General features: G+C 39.1%; 2 protein-coding genes and 1 long non-coding RNA gene across 3 annotated transcripts in view; all 3 read right to left on the reverse strand.

The window, feature by feature from the left end:
* Positions 1 to 16,007, reverse strand: part of LOC127987083 (uncharacterized) — a 187,872-nt gene that overhangs the window by 15,954 nt on the left and 155,911 nt on the right. The gene's annotated exons all lie outside the window — the stretch shown is intronic.
* LOC127987076 (uncharacterized) overlaps positions 1 to 16,007 on the reverse strand; it is a 92,059-nt gene that overhangs the window by 6,557 nt on the left and 69,495 nt on the right. The window lies entirely within an intron of this gene.
* On the reverse strand, positions 2,602 to 8,297 carry LOC127987155 (uncharacterized). The gene is made up of 3 exons (XR_008161068.1): positions 7,250 to 8,297; positions 7,050 to 7,150; positions 2,602 to 3,996 (listed from the first exon to the last, which is right to left on the reverse strand). It is a non-coding gene; the product is annotated as an uncharacterized LOC127987155 (long non-coding RNA).

Consider the following 16,007-nt stretch of genomic DNA (forward strand, 5'->3'; position numbering starts at 1 on the left):
AAGAAATTAACAGTAAATTATAAGTCAAATGAAATTACACCACATAAAAATGCAGTGAAAATGTTTTTTCTATAGATCATGAAGGTTGAGAAATCTGTCTGGATTCATAATGCAACACGTTGGGCCTAAATGTTGGAGAGGTTGACTCCTAATCCTAAGGTTGTGGGTTTGAGCAAAACTACACAGTTTTGCTCTGTTTATATAACCCTTGCAAAATATTCACAATATTCATTTTAACAAAGAATGAGGGATTCCAAAACCTGCATGCTATTTTTAATTTTGTAGTGTCCAAATAAGCTATTTGCATTTATATTTATATTTTATCATTATTATTAGTCATTATTTCATGCAATAGATGTTTATAATCCACAAAACAACTTAATTTACACAAATCAACCAGAAACATCTTTTCACAGTGAGGATGATTAAAGGACAAGTAAAAACATTTACTGATGCTCATGAAATAAACAATGCATCAAGAACCATTTTGTATTTAATGATCAGGAAAAATTACAATCATATGTTTCCGTCTAGAGCACAAGTTCATATTTTCACTATTTGTAATAGTTTGAGTACCTTAAGTCCCATCAGTGTGGAAATATGGTTCTCAAAATCAGTCACAGTATAATCCTACTTATTTTGTCAAACTTAAAGGGGTGTGTAAGCTTAAGAGCTTATGTATTTTGTTTATTCAACTTCATAATGAATATTACTTATTAGGAATACTAAATAGCTGCACGGCAAAATCCCCAGTGTTAATTTAACACTCTGAGTGTGGATTATATAAACACTGAAGCAGTGTTAAAAGTAACACTGAAGCAGAGTTGAAGTTAATGAGATAATTAAGAAGTTAATTGAGTTATGATTGAGCATTATTGAAGACACCTGATGTTAACAAGCAGAATCACCAACCGAGAAAAATCACAATTTGTATGTCACCATTATAGTGTTCAGTGTGAATAGCATTATGCATGTAATATTTTTCATTTTACACAAAAAATGTACAATTTATTTGATACAAAAGTTCTTTGCAATCAAAAACTGTTTTAAATTCTGCTGATTAAATCTCACATATAAAAAACGTTTTCATTAAAAAATTTTATGAAAATTGACTAATTCATTACCATGTGTAAAAGTAAAGCAGACACAATTAAGCATTTCTGGTGATTGTGGTGGTTTCACTTCTATTTGTGGTAAAACTGCTGCCTAAAACTGCTCACATTTTTATTTCCTGGATGTCAGATTTTTTTAATTTGGTGGCTATGCGATTTTGTTTCATTAAATTATCTTAGAAAATGAGTTTCTTAAACACGTCTCTATACACCTTGCACTCTAAACAAACAAACAAACCAAAACCCAAACCGTTTCTGTCGGCCCCTTCCGGTAACCACGATTAACAATCCAGCCGATTACATTCGAATTGAACCACCAGCAAAAAAACTGAACCCCTCATTTGTGCCAGATCTTGCGTGCTGTGTGCTCCACAATACATTCGAATTTAAACTTATTATTATTATTATTTTCAGAATCGAAAGTGTTTTAGAGAGCGCCTTGACTTTTTCTCGATAGGAGGTGTAAACAGGCGCTACATGACATTTAAAAGCTTTTGTTGTCGCGAAGCATGCTACGTATGTTTAGTACTATTTTTTTTTACTGAAAACATGAACTTTTAACCGCATTTTACGTTTAGCACAAGAACACAGGAAGAGAGAAATAAATGTCTTACCATGATCGAGTAAACACCAGAACAATACGAGAAGCGAAATAAAGACAAGCTTCATTTTACCCAGGTTTTCGAAAAAAAGAAGACTTTTGTAAAGTGACATGTTGCTTTTCTTTAAACCGAACGACCTTCCTTGAGTTAAAGCGAAAGCACTGCAGTGCGGTGACGTAAACGCGAGAAATCGGCAGTTGTCAGCAGGAAGTGGCCACCGCAGCAGGAAGCGGATGCCATAAACTTCTTCCTCTCTTCTTTTTAATGTTTAACGGCGGTTGGCATCCAGCTTAATTGGTGCATTACCGCCACCCTCTGCTCCGGAGTGTGGATCAGAAAAACAGGTTCATACATTCATTTACCCCAATTCCCTCCTACTCCCCTATCATATATATCCACACACTTCACCATTATTCTACTCTATTATATTACTACTACTACTACTACTACTACTAATAATAATACTAATAATACTAATAATACTAATAATAATAATAATAATAATAATAATAATAATATATATATATATATATATATATATATATATATATATATATATATATATATATATATATATATATATAATAAAATAATAATAATAATAAAAATAATAATAATAATAAGTTAGAACCTTCCTCAATACTCCTATGACTCTTCACACTCTATTATAAACCCCTGTGTACCTTAAGAAACAGAATTCTGGTCTGTACACTGTAAAAAAGAATTTGTTGAGTCAACTAAAAATATTTTGTTACCCCGCTGCTTAAAATGTTTTTGTTATCTTGACAAAAAAAATCTTGTTGAAACAACTTCAAACTAGAGTGGAGTTAGTCCAGGTAACAATTTTTTTTAAGTTGACTTGACTATTATTTTCTAGTCCAGTCAACTAAATCATGTTGTGTCAACAGGGATTTTTTTTTTTTTACTTCGATCAATAATCATAAACAAATGTTACTCCACTGCCTTAAATGTTTAAATAAAGATGACAAAACACTTTTTTTAATGTAATTTATTTAATGATAGAGACAACACTTTCATTCACATTTAAATTGAACAAGCAATTTGCTGTCAACACATCAACTGATAATTGATAAACAAAACAAAAAATGCAAAATACAAACACGTCTAAAGATCTGAACCAACACTTGAAAGTGTGATGTATAATAAATAACATTGGCATGGGATTGAGAAACAAATAGTTGCATTTCAATTCATCAGATCAAAACCACAGGGATTGTTTTTAATTTCATAACGCAATATGAAAATCAGAAGGTTGAACTCTGCATATTAACCCTGCACAAGTTCACATGCACTCCCCCCACCATAATGCAAGTCATGGTCAAAATGAGAAACCAAGATATATGTATATAACATCACAATTAGTTACAAAAAATTAGTGTACCGTACTTCTGTATAATAAGATATAAATGGAATGAATGCACATGGAAGCACAAAAATCTAAACAGTCAGATTCTAAATTTCACAGCACAACATGACCAGACAGAAGTGTTAACATCAGAAGGATCTTGAAAGTTTCCAAACTCGTCCCCCATCATAATGCTACATACTGAAAATTTGTAGATACTGTTTAAGAAAATGAGAGGTGAAAAAACATTTGTTTACATGAGAACATGCATATTCCAAGTCATGGCATGTAAACTTTAATGTACATTCTATATAGTGAAAGGCACAAAAGAACCTTTCCTTATAAAAAAAAAAAAAAACACTACTTTTTAAGAAAGAGTGCGGTGGAGCCGATGGACACATCATGAACACTGAAAAGTGAAAGTGACATGACATACATTTGTGCTCTTCATTTAACCCATCCAAAGTGCACACACACAGCAGTGAACACACACCGTGAACACACACCCAGAGCAGTGGGCAGCCATGTATGCTGCAGCGCCCGGGGAGAAGTTGTGCCTTGCTCAAGGACTCCTTATTTGTGGTGTTGAGTGTGGAGAGAGTGCTGGACATTCACTCCACCACACCTACAGTTCCTGCCGCTGTAGCGAGCACATGGTGGGAGCAGCTGATCTTCACAAGTTTTTGCAGAGCCTCAATGGTGTATTTAATGCGCTGGAGGTGGTGGATGTTCACTGCATACAGACCCATTAAGAGTCCAATGCCTTGGGGACATGGGAGATGTCAGTGATGACAGGATGTCCAAATGAGACCAATGTTGGTTATTCCTTGGGAAGCACATCACATTGCTGCTCCTCAGTTACAATCAGAATGCCCTCTTCAATTTCTTTCTCAACATCCTTAATGTCACTGGATGGCTGGGAAAAGAAAAAAAATATTACATTACTTAATAAATTTATAAACGAACACACATATGTACATACACTATTAAAGTTGTGTGTTTTGTTAAAAGCACAGCTACCAATTAGTAGTAATTGCAAAGTGTAATTCACCTTCAAGTGGAATATATTTTGAAAAATTTAACCAAAAATGAAAGTCAAAATTAAATGGTGCTCCTCAACAGTTTCGTTTAGAAACATTTAAAATAACTTCCTGTATTAAACCGTTAAAAGCCTGTACTAAGTTCTTTGTTCTGCTGAACACATAGGGCCCTATCTTGCACCCAGCGCAATTGACTTTGTACACCGACGCATGTGTCATTCCTATTTTGCACCCGCGCAAAGCACGCTTTTCCCTCCACAGAAGCACGTCGCTAAACTAGTGAATGAACTTGCGCTCCCTGGGCGGTCCAGCGCAAAAAAGGAGGCGTGTTCTGGCGCAAACAATCCCTGGTGCTATTTTGCTGTTCCATTAAACAATTGCGCCACTGACCAGAAAAAACCTAGTCTAAAGTCAGCGGCGCGTTGCGCGTTGTTCATTATGCTATTTTAAGGGCGCATGCTTGACCATAATGTATAGCGTGCACAACGCGCATACACTTTGCTCATGTAATCTACACAGATGCAACAGTTATTTTTGCAAATCATAAATTGTTACACTAAAAAAAAATATTAACACATGAGATGACGGAAATCATTGTGGTGTATTTTGGGTGGGTTTCTCCCATCCCCATACAACACAACTTCTCTGTCTTTCACTGCTCTTACAAGAACATCAGTCTCCTCGGCTGTGAACCGCTCCTGGCGTGCGCTTGGTAAATACGCCATAATAATAGCAATCCATAATGGAACTTGCGCACCTGCTTTTAAAGGGAATGTTGGATGACGTTCTGATTGGTTTATTTCACGTTACGCCCAAACCACACCTATGAATAATGAAGCTACTTCAGACCAACCCATTTTAGATTTGCGCTGGGCGCAAGAGCCATTTATCCCGCCGGGAAAATAGCAACAGCGCCGAGACCCGCCCACAAACTTACTTGCGCTTCGCGCTTTGACACTTGCGTTTCAGATCGTTAAAATAGGGCCCAAAGAGTTTAAAATCCCATGGGAAGATAAGTGTAAAATACACCCCCAGAACCAACTATTCTAAAAATGGGGGGAAATTATTTTCTTCACTGGTATTCTACATGATTTTTGAATGACATAAAATGTGACAAACCAATACAACTCAGGTTTTTTTTCTTAATCTGATTCTAAGTGTCTAATCTGTCACACCATTTATACAATGATCAGAAAATATATTGGTGTAAATAGGTATTCCTTTTAAATAATAGTCTGTTGCACTGCATGTTCAGAGTAAAGCATGACTCCTAAGGGCCATTTCATAGTCAACGCGGGAAACGCGAGCAAGAAACGCGAGCGACGCACTCCTTTTCATAGTCTAAATAGTGAACGCAAGCGTCACGGTTGATGCGTGTATGCAATACACGGCTCACGCAACAGGGGGTAGTAGAGTCGGGTGATATTAGTAGAGTCGGGTCGCGTGATATTCAGATTACAATGGCAACTGAAGAGGAGTGTATTCTGTTGCTGATGAACTATGGTATAAATGTGGATGAATATGTATAAGCAATGTCGCCCCCACCGACAACGCATAGTATTGCGTGAATCGGCACGTCGCGTATCAAAAACTAGGACCACACATTTGGCTACACACCGACGCATAATGGCGGCCGAAGCATAACGATGCGTAGCCTCGGGGACACGTATGCCTACAGATGCGTTGACTATGAAATGGCCCTAAAGGGTTGGTTAACCCATGTATGTTTTATTCACCCTCATGGCATCGTAGGTGTGTATGACTTTCTTCTTTCAGACAAATCCAGTCGGATTATATAAAAAAATATTTATGGCAATAGGTGGGTGTTTTTTTCAACAGTCCAAAAGTAGTCAAATAATGTGCATCAATTCATAATAAAAAGTACCTCACATTGCTCTGAGAGGTGAATAATGTCCTCCTGTAGCGAATCCATGTGTTTTTGTAATAAAAAAAAATACATATTTAAAATGTTATTCAAAACATATTTAAACCCTTTTCTCTCACTTTAGTAAGAGCCATTCCGGTTGGATGAAAATAGGACATAGGGGTCATGCATGCACCGGTGATTAGTGACAAACACGGAAGAGCGGAGGAGAGACAACAATACGCCAATCACGAAGTAAAATCACAAAATTAGGCTTGCACGTATGATAGTCAGTGGAGGAGAAAAAAAAGTGTTTACAACTTTTTAAATATGGATATTTTTCTTACAAAAAGTGCATCGATTTGCTACAGGAAGCCTTTATTCACCCCCCAGAGCCATGTGAGACACGTTTTATTGATGGATGGGTGCATTTTATTTGACTATTTTTGGACTGCTGAGAAAAAAACACACCTTTCTGCTGCCATTAAATAACTTGGAAGAGCCAGGACAATTTTAAATTCAACTCAGATCAGATTCCTCTGAAAGAAGAAAATCATATACACATAGGGTGCCTTGAGAATGAGTAAAACATGGCCTAATTTAATTTTTTTGGTGAAACAATCCTTTAAGCAAAGTTGCTAATGGCCAATATTCTAGCACTGAACATTTTTCAGGATTCAAAACAGTATTCAGCAAAATAATAAAGAATGGCTATGTCCATAAACAGGGTTTCTGGTGGTTTTATGAAGATAAATTCAACACTTTATAAAGACATTTTAAATACCAATTATAGAAAATTCACGAAATAAAACTGGGGAAAATAATGTCAAATTATGTTCTCTAAATTTTGAAGCTGTTTTCCAATGCAAATATCTACATTTTCGTAAAGGGTTCACCCAAAAAAGAAAAAGAAAGAAAATTGTCATTTACTAAACCTCAAGTTGTTTTAAACCTGAATTAGTTTATTTCTGTTAGTCCCAGTCCCAGATCGTCTAACACAGTACACAGATCGTCTAACAACGAGTTACAACCCCAGATCACCCATATTTCTTCTTCTTCTTTTACCTGGATCACATCACTGCAGACTGATGGTGCTCAGTTTGGTCATCCACAAGCGTAATCCCAGCAGTCATGTCCTTGATCAATTCCTGCGCAGAGCCTGTGTGCTTTAATAAAAACAAAGGGATGCATTAAACAGGGCCTTACAAACGTAAAGCATATAGACTCCGATTAATGTGCATTTATAAATAAATAAATTTACTTACAACTTCGTCCAAGCTCTACAATGTAAATGCCATTTCCATTATGTCTGCATATCTTTTTGATGGATAACTGCAAAAGGACTCGCTGCGGTCCATTCACAGGATTATTGAATTCTGCGCTCAATCTTCAGTCATTCAAAAATATCATAAACATGAAAAATACAAAAACATGTTAAAACACTGTAAAATAATAAACATACATATAAATAAATCTTTACAGAGAAAGACAAATGTATTGACAAGTTTATATTAAATGCCAAAGACAAACTATACCATCCAGACAATGCTTTTAAATGACACAACACATAATTATAACACAATAAAAGGAAATTTAACACATTTGTGTCGATCGTTATTGTATCTCTATTTATACAAGATATATGCTTTTATTCTAAAATATATAGATTTAAACGTACGCAATTTACTTATGACCGTATATTCACCATAGACTATATGAAAACAGATATTCACGCAGCATTACACTGGGTTCTAGGTTCTAGTGAGGCACTTGAATGACTAACGTTACTTCAGAAAACTGAAAGAAGAGTTTGTAACGCTACCTTCAGAACTTCATCTGAACCTTAGACTGTAAAAAAATCATCAGAACTAAGCTTATGTCAGCGATATCAAATGTAACGTTAAGATACGCGCTCCAGAAGAACTCTGAGGGAGGTGCTCATCTATGGTGCTCATTTGTTTCCCTTATAACATGCAGAAAAGACACAGTTCGAGTAGGAATCTTCTTTTTTCTCCTAATGTTTCATCGATGTATATTCTGACGAATGTCTTACGCTGTCAGGTTTAGAGCAGTTCCTTTTTTTTTTTTATTCCCGCCGTTCTTAATCCATAAGTGATCCGCGTTGAGCTCTCGCGCTCTGTTTGCACGGCCTCTAACGCAGCCCTGGGCTCAAATAATACATACAAACTGTATTTTTATCGTACTCCACATAAGTTCAGCTCCGCTGTCCCGCATGGGAGAATATCTGTTTTAATATTTATAAGGAGAATACTGTGGAACCGCCTGTATTTTGAGGCTTCAGAGTGCCGCGAAACGAACATTTAACGTTACATACAGTAACTTACATACAGAATATACGACTCTTAAAACAATACTTACTCTTCTGAGACAACAAATGTAATTTTACACATTAAGCCAATAAATACGAATATTTTACTTACCAAAGTTGTATTCTAGTCAAATGTCCAAACTTTGAGGAGAAACTGACTAGAATGGCTGACGACCTTCTTCTCTCTTCAACAGCATTCAGGAGAATGACGAGATCTCGCGATAAGTGATGTTGTGAACATGATATTGCTATTGAATTGAGTCAACACATTTTTTTAAGTTATGAGGACAAATGACCTAGTTCAGTCAACTTTCAAACTAGTTGAGACACTGAAAACTTAAAATTTTTAGTTGAATGAACAAATTCAGTAACTGCAAGTTGTGTCAACATAAAAAAATCATTGAAACAACTAAACTGCTAAATAATTTTTTACAGTGTACCCTATGTTGAGTGCTCAATAGCCCTTTTAATGTCATGTCCTGAACCTCTGTCTCTCTCAACTTATTCCTCATCATCTCTCTCTGAACATCATACCTGCTGCACCTCAAAACCACATGCTCCACTGACTCCTCTTCCTTGCACACTTCACACAATCCCGTGTCATGTTTACCTATTAACTTTAGTGTTTTATTTAATAAACAATGTCCCAATCTTAACCTAGAGATGACCGTTTCCTCTCTGCTATTTCCACTTCCAATCACTGTACACTTAACATCCCTCTGGATTTGATATAATTGCCTTCCTTTTCCCTCTCTATCCCAGCTCTCTTGCCACATTTGATTTACTGTCTTCCATATCACACTTTTAACCTCTGCTTTGCTGATACTCACTTGCATTTCTATATTTCCTTTTAATAATGCTGTCTTGGCTAATTTATCTGCCAGTTAATTTCCCCTTATCCCTTCATGTCCTGGAACCCACACAAATTGTATTTGCCTTCCTTGATTAAATATTCTTGTGACTGACTGTAGGACTTCATATAGTATGTCTTGCCGACTTTTTGAATAAAATGACCTTATATTTGCTAACACTGACGATGAATCTGAACAAACTAAAACTTTATGCTGCCCTGTCTTTTCCACCCACCGTAAAGTGATTAATATTGCCAGCATTTCCACTGTATAAACCCCTAACATATTAGAGGTTCTTCTATTAATTCCAATTCCTTTACTTGGAACCACCACACTCAACCCTGTTACTTCTGTCTCTGGTTCCTTAGCGCCATCTGTATAAACCTGCATTCCTATTCACTTCATTAAGATGCTGATTTAAAGTTATAGATCTCCTCCTCCTCTCAACTTCTGACAGATTTTCTGAACTATAAACCCTTGTAAATGATTTGGCCATCATCTCAGCCTTCTCCTTATTAGAAACTGCAGTTTCTCCTTCAGATACCATAACTGGATATTCCCACTTCCTCCTGTCTCCCCCCATTCTTTTAATCATTTCCCAAACTTCCCCCACTGGTGTAGTTCTACCTATTTCATCACAGAAATTTCTCCAACTACTCCTCTTTGCATGGCGAATTTTCCTTCTAACTATTGCTTGTTCCTTCTTGTATTGTATTAGATTTGGCACATTATGTGTTCTTTTAAGCTTTATTTCTGTCCCTTACTGCCTGTTGACATTCTTCATTCCACCAAGGTACCAATTTTCGATTTGCCCTGTTTCTCGTCTTAGGTATAGCTTCCTCTGTTGCCATAATAATTGCAGAGGTTATCTGATTGTTAACATCATCTATACTTCCTGCCACCTCAACCTTAACCATTGCATCATCACACGAATTCTTAAACCTTTCCCAATCAGCTTTACCAAAATTCCACCTAGAAATTATATCTTCTGTTCCTCCTTCCAATTTCTCTCCCACTAAGCACAAGACAGGGTAGTGATCACTTCCCACTGTTGTTGCTGTCAACACTTCCCAATTTGTATTTCCAGCCAACACACTAGATACTAATGTTATGTCTAAAACAGACTCTTTCCCTGTTGAAACATTTATTCTAGTTCCTCTTCCATCATTTAAGCACACCAATTCTCTTTCTTCCATCAATTCTTCAATTATTTTACCATTAGTATCTGTATGTACACTTCCCCATACCGAGCTATAAGCATTAAAATCTGCACACCAGATAATTTTTTGTCTATCTTGCCCTGGTAATCTTAGAAGCTTGTCCTTAGAAACTTATCAGTTTTTTTCACAAACACTCCTTCAAAGCTACTTTGCCTTTGCTCTAGTGTCTCCACATCTACCTCTTCATGTCGCTTATTATCTTTTTCCCCTGAAACCTTGACAGCTTCTGCATATGTTATTCTTTTTTGCATTCTCTCCTTTTGAATGTTAATCTCCCGTCTCATAACTTCACATCCACTAAATGCCACATTGTGGGTTCCTCCACAATTACAACACTTTGGTGGTACCCCTGATCCGCATTTTCCATAATCATGGTCCCCTCCACATCTAGCACATCTTCTCTGCCTATTACAGTTCATTGCAGTGTGACCAAACCTTTGACATTTATAACACCTTAATGGTTTTGGAATAAACATCCTCACTGGATAACTCATGAATCCTAAGTATACTTTTTTTGGCAGTATTTCTTCCTCAAATTCTATTGATACAGTTTCTGTGTCCTTTACCTCTCCATCTCTTGATGTTTTCATCCTTTGGACACTCACAACTTTTGCTCCCTTGATATTCTTCATTAATTCCCCCATTGTAACACTCAATGGCACCCCTGTTATCACCCCCACCCTTCCATCTTTTTTCCTCACTCCCACCCTTCCTGTGTTTTCCACCTTACACTTTGTTATATCCTTGATGTTTAGTGCTTTTTTCATTTGCCCATCATCCGCACATCTTACCAATAAATTCCCATCATTAAGGATTTTTGCAAACTCAATCTCCCCTATCTTGTTTGCTAATGTTGTTGTTAGCACAAACGGGCTAAACTTCTTCATAATCCCCTGATTCTTTTCATTAAACCGTATTACAACATCATAAATCTCCCTCCTCCCTTCCTGAGAAGTTTCCTGGTTTCCTTCATCCCATTCAGAATCCTCAACACTATCACTCCTTATCCTCTTATTTCTTTTATCATGTTTATCACCCTCCTGTCCCCTCCCCAACCCTCCCCTTTCTTCACCTCTTCCTTCCATATTATCCATTTCCCCCCCCCACCTACCTCTGATCCATTCACGGAACAGTCGTGCCCCACCGCCTTAAGATTCCTATAAATATAATAATCCGTTTTCCAAATTTCACACCGATCGTTGATTTGAACCTCAGGCCCGTTCATACGGAAACACTCCTAGCCCCGGATGCCATAAACCGGACGGCAGCTGTCGCTTGATTGAAAAAGTACCTTGTCAAAACTAAAACTAGTTAAATTGAACGTATGATAGAAATTTGTATATTTGATGTAATTTTTATACAGAAAACGAAAATTTGAATAGTAAAGGACAACATATTATACAATTGTTTATTTTGTAAGGAAAATTCCATAAGAAAAAGTGGGCTCAATGTAAACCAAATTTTGTACATTGTATAAATGACTTTAAATTATGTATAAATCTCTTGGAACAAACAGAAAACAAAAAAGCACTGAAAATGCTCTGAAATCATTGAAATGTGTGTAACTTTTTCTCTCTCTCTCTTTCTCTCTCGCACTCTTTTCTCTGGCAGCTAATGCTAATTTGATTATGTGAATATGTAATACCTCATGTTCTTGTGGCATTGAATTAATAAAGCTATTAAAGTAAAAAAAAAAAAAAAAACTAGTTTTCTTGATTTCTATTACATTTGATCTATATTCAATATTTAATAATTTATGTATTCAATAAATCTTATACATTCGAATTCCTGCACATGCCGTAGTTAGTAATGGATTTAGACATTATTGTACTGAGGTGAGTAGTTTGCAATGCATCCCTGATTGCTAGTGGCAGAAAAAAAAATGGATAGCAACAACATGCCGCGGTTAAATATACATATACATATATATATATATATATATATATATATATAATTTTTTTTTTTTTTTTTTTTCGGCGGCGGTGCAAAACTAAGATTTGAATACTATGGCTAAGTTATTGTTTTATTTATCAAACGGATTTCCTTTTTCATGAATATATGGTTGACCTGAAGAATAAAAGCTGTATCATACACTTGGAAAATTATGAGCTATATCATCGCTGGATATATTTTCCCTGGAACTAGAAAATATTTTAATACTATTTTAAATTTATTTTTCATGTTTGTCTTTTAATTACAAAAAGTAAAACAATGCAGCTTTAGTATGACTATGTATATATAAATAACGATAAGGAAATAAGAATCTGCTCAAAAAAAAAAAAAAAACTCAAATCCAAGAAATTACCCTTTTGTATTGAACAACACTGTTAAAATGCATAATGTAATATGCCTATATAATATGAACATAACCAACTTAAGTATATTATGTATTAAAACAAATACCTGCAGAGGACACCAATGGCCTGGTGACTTTTCACTTTTTAAATTCATTTAATTTTAATCTTTGGCCACATTCCTTTAAGGAAACTTGTGACGGCTGGTGAAAGACAGTCCAGAAACAATTGCGAGTTAACAGGATTTAATGAGATGAAGACAAGTAGTACAACAACACACAAAGACGTTGAGACGATACACTCCAGGGAGACGGTGGTAGGTGAGAAATCCAGCCGGAAGTAGAGTGTAGGTGGGGAGTCCGGGTCTGGGTGGCGTGAGGCAGCAGGAGAGAGTGGCACAGGAACTGCGGGGAATAGAGCCGAAGGTAAGTGTCCGTGGCTGAGTGATCGTGCGGAGAATGGATGAGGTTCTAGGGAGAAACACAGACATCCAAACGCAAACTAACACTAAAGCCAGATGGGGATAACACAACGACATGAAACAATGATCTCACAAACACAAGACGTGAGACAAGCCATTATATAGGAGATGAGTAATGAGTGGCAGCTGTTGTTGATACAATTAACGGAGACGCCCACAACTAATCAGTGCAGACGCAGAACACACAGAATTCACCACAAAGTGTAAACAACCCGAGATCACGGTTTACCAACCGTGACAGTACCCCCCCCCTCTAAGAACTCCTCCTGGAGTTCCCAGAAGGGCCTACCTGCTGATTGAATTCATCAATAAGGGAGTGATCCAATATGTCCCTAGCAGGTACCCAACTCCTCTCCTCCGGACCGTAACCTTCCCAGTCCACCAGATACTGGAACCCTTGTCCCCTCCGTCTCGAGTCCAGAATACGATTAACCGAATATGTTGGTTCGCCATCTATGAGACGCGGCGGCAGGGGAACCGGAGTAGGCGGATTAATACGTGCATAAAACACGGGTTTAATTTTGGACACATGAAAGGCGGGGTGTATCCTCTTGTACGCAGGAGGTAGTTTGAGGCGGACTGTCACCGGACTAATGATCTTGGTGATAGTAAACGGGCCGATAAATTTGGGAGCTATTTTATTAGAAACGGATCGCAATGGAATGTTACTGGTAGAAAGCCACACTTTTTGACCCACGACATAGACGGGAGGCTTTGATCGGTGGCGATCGGCCTTGGCCTTAGTGCGCTCCCTCACCCTCACCCTCACGGGCTCTGGTCCAGGTGCGGTGGCACCTCTGGACAAACGCGTGAGCGGAGGTGATCGCGACTTCAGATTCCAGACTGGGAAACGCTGGTGGCTGGTACCCTACACTACACTGAAACGGAGAGAGGCCTGTAGCTGACACTGGCAAATAATTGTGGGCGTACTCCACCATAGAGAGTTGTTGACTCCAGGAAGAAGGATTCTTCGAGACCAAACATCTCAATGTCCTTTCTAAATCTTGGTTGGCTCGCTCAGTTTGTCCGTTGCTCTGGGGATGATAACCCGACGGCAAGCTAACTGACGCTCCTAATAACTTGCAGAACTCTTTCCAAAATTTGGATATGAACTGGGATCCCCTGTCTGAAACCACGTATACCGGGAGGCCATGGAGCCGAAAGACGTGATCTAAAACAGTAACCGCTGTCTCCTTGGCTGTAGGTAATTTGGGCAAGGGAATGAAATGTGCCGCCTTAGAGAACCGGTCCACTACAGTCAAAACGACTGTCATGCCTTTAGAGGGCGGGAGGGTGGTAACAAAATCTAGAGCGATATGTGACCAGGGTCTCGAAGGGACAGACAGCGGTTGAAGGAGCCCATTAGGAGGTCGGTTAGATGACTTACCACTGGCACACACTGAGCAAGCCAAAACAAAATCGCGGACGTCGCGAGCCATACGTGGCCACCAGAATCGTTGTCTAACCAACCCATTAGTTCTACTTATCCCTGGATGACAAGCCATGTTGGAACAATGACCCCACCGGACAACTTCGGACCTTAACTCCTCCGGCACAAATAAGCGGTTCAGTGGGCAACCGGACGGAGGCGTTACCCCTTCTAAGGCCGTCTTGACCTTCGACTCGACCTCCCATACGAGTGCTGAGACAACTAATCTCTCAGGCAAAATACACTCAGGAGTAACGGGACGGGCGGAGGGATCAAAAAGACGTGACAAAGAATCGGGTTTAATGTTCTTGGAACCCAGGCGGTACGATAGGGTAAAATCAAAACGACCGAAAAAAAGTGCCCACCGAGCCTGCCTGGAATTGAGTCTTTTAGCAGTTCTAATGTATTCTAAATTCTTATGATCGGTCCAGACAATAAAGGGAACCCCTGAACCCTCTAACCAGTGGCGCCACTCCTCCAACGCTAATTTGACCGCCAACAACTCTCTATTGCCAATGTCATAATTACGTTCGGCAGGAGATAATCGATGAGAGAAAAACACGCAAAACACTGAAATTACCTTCGGCTCCGGAGTCCAGAAGGGCTTGGCATTCATGATGTTGATTCCTCCACCGCAGTTTCACCGGAAGGAGGGTCGATGATGTGGGTGAGGACTTCTCGGCGGAGATCCCACCCGATAGTAGCCTCAGGTTTACTATCGGGCTGACTCTTTTACCGGGCAAGAGTAGTTGTTATGATCAGCGCCTCCACAGTACAAATATAGTCCTTGGGACCTCCGCCGTTCCCTCTCCCTCCGGGATAGCCGAGCTCGACCCACCTGCATGGGCTCGTGATCGTCGACAGCACAGACCGTGTTCTCTCGACTCAAGCGCCCCCTACCGGAAGAGAAGGGTAGTCTGGAAGGACTGTGTTGACGGCCCAGGCGATTAAACCTGGCCTCCACCCGCAACGCCAGGTCAATGAGTTCGTTGAGGGTAGGAGGCAGCTCGAGGAGATAGATCTCTTGCTGAACACGGTCGGATAACCCATGCAGGAATCTATCCCACTGCGCCGCCTCGTTCCACAGGCACGCGGCCGCCAGGGTCCGGAACTCGATGGAGTATTCAGTGACAGATGAGTGTCCTTGTTGGAGTTCCGAGAGGCGATGGGTGGCCTCCCTGCCGGTCGCGGCCCGGTCGAAAACTCTCTTCATCTCTTCAGATAGGAGGTGGAACGAGGCACAGCACGGATGTTGATTCTCCCACACCGCCATTCCCCATAAGGCAGCCTTGCCTGATAGTAGTGTGAGCGCAGTGGGAGACGTGAGCTGATGGATCTGCTGGGTGAGCTCGGACACCTGTGCCACCAGCGCTTGGACAGCGCGTCCGGTGTTCGAGATGCTCTCCTGCTGCTGATCCA

This window comes from Carassius gibelio, chromosome B22 (assembly GCF_023724105.1).
Source record: "Carassius gibelio isolate Cgi1373 ecotype wild population from Czech Republic chromosome B22, carGib1.2-hapl.c, whole genome shotgun sequence".
In the NCBI taxonomy this organism is placed as follows: Eukaryota; Metazoa; Chordata; class Actinopteri; order Cypriniformes; family Cyprinidae; genus Carassius; species Carassius gibelio.